The 1,887-nt window shown below is 37.6% G+C and overlaps 1 non-coding gene across 1 annotated transcript; it reads right to left on the reverse strand.

Moving 5' to 3' along the window:
• Window positions 1-263: 263 nt before the first annotated feature.
• On the reverse strand, window positions 264-337 carry TRNAT-AGU (transfer RNA threonine (anticodon AGU)). The gene has a single exon. It is a non-coding gene; the product is annotated as a tRNA-Thr (tRNA).
• Between the last annotated feature and the right edge of the window lie 1,550 nt (window positions 338-1,887).

Here is a 1,887-nt window from a genome sequence, read left to right on the forward strand (position 1 = left end):
ATCGCAATCGATCAATGAAATTCGATTTTAATATCTTCATCGATTCCAAGCCTAAACGTAATGAGTACAGATAATCACCGTAATCACTTAACGCCATCTATAATCCTGAATTTCGACTAGATTCTGCGGGTTTGTCACTCAATTTTAATTTGGATATTTTCAAGAAAAAATTTTTAAACAATATTTTATTCGGTTGGTGTAAAAGTGACATTTTCAAATAACTAAAATTCTAAAAAGACAATGAAGAAAAATGTTGAACGCTGAGGCACCGGTGGGATTCGAACCCACGATCTCCTGTTTACTAGACAGGCGCTTTAACCAACTAAGCCACGGCGCCACGTGCACATGCAAATACCAAATGATGAACCATTTGTTTTCACCTATTGTGATTTTCGTCACGTGATTCGCGTCATCCAATCGCATCGCTGGTCTTTTTTTTCTGTTTAGTAAACAACTTATTGTAAACGGCCAAGGTTGTTCTTAATTTTTCTTCTTACGAGAGTGCGATTGTTCAAGTGGTTATGTGGTTTGTCTCGTAATTTTTTCACTTTCCATAGAAAAAAATGAATCATAAATAAAATCTTTGAAAGAGTTCAAAACCATTTATACCAAGGGTGCACTACCTCCGGCTCGCGTGTCAAATCAACACCTTCTGCTCTAGAACGTGTCGGCCAAATGCGGTCGGCCAAGGGCTTTCATCAACCCCGCGAAACGTGTTTCCGTAGCGAGAGTATCAATCAATACACGCAACACAATAAATAAATACTTTGGCCGACAATAAAAATATGGGGAATTGCCAAACAAATTGTCAAATACGAGAAAGTTGCAGATTACAGCCAAAAAAAAAATTGTCGAGGGCAAGTAAAGTTGCTAATTACAGAAATTTTTTTTTTTAAAGTAAAGTACAGTTGCCAACTACCACTAAACTTTCTGAAAAATCGCCGATAGGGAGAATTTAGAGGACTGCTGCAAGTCACAATAAATTAAAACGTAATTCATCAGAAAAACGAATATAAGTGTATTTGATAAAAATGTAAGATGAATATATTTATATGACTATAATTATGACATAAATTATATTATAATTATTTTGTTGAAGTCACATAAATTTACAGGAACGTTTCTGTAAAATACGGGTCATATGGTCACCTTATACATAAAAGTTTCTGGCCCGCAAGCAGCAAGCGTGTATCTGGCCCGTGGACTGAAAAGATTGTGCATTCCTGATTTATACTGCTTATTGTATTTTCCTTGTTAGATGGTTCTGCCATCTATATTTTAAATCAACAGCTTGCAGAAAAATGTGTCCCGTATTTTGATTTTTTGAAATCTAGGAACCCTATATACATCAACAGTTTTCTACAATTCCCAAACCAAATTCTAAATTCCAAAAATAAAACGGTGACAACTCCAAATAAACGATAGATTGGAACAGCGTTTTCTATTGGAACCTTTTTTGCCCACGGGCCCCCTATGGACCATATTTTCTTCTAGTGGCTCCATCATTTCTTCTTACTGAGTTCGTTATTTCTTTTTTTGAGTAAATTTACTGCATGATGAACAAAAATTTCATAAATAAGGTCGATTTCGAGGAAAGAGTTCAATGAGGGTTCTCTAGTGCAGTGGTTCTCAACATTTGGAAACCCGCGGCCAGGTAAATCTCTATTGCATAAGTGAAAGGCCCGGTCATACACCCAACTAACGAGAAATTAATGGGAAAAACGAAACTCTGCGAATCACTCACGGCCGGTGTGACTAGTGATAGGGTCCGATACTGGGCCGCGGCCCGCCGGTTGAGAAACACTGCTCTAGTGTATAGAAGTTCTTAGTGTTTGGAAGCCCGAGGCCCGGTGATTTCTTTTTGTGAGTATGGGTCCGGCCATACAC

This window comes from Pholcus phalangioides, unplaced genomic scaffold, assembly GCF_987345545.1.
Source record: "Pholcus phalangioides strain wild (caught in Gottingen) unplaced genomic scaffold, Ppha-v1.0 ptg000017l_1, whole genome shotgun sequence".
Classification (NCBI taxonomy): domain Eukaryota; kingdom Metazoa; phylum Arthropoda; class Arachnida; order Araneae; family Pholcidae; genus Pholcus; species Pholcus phalangioides.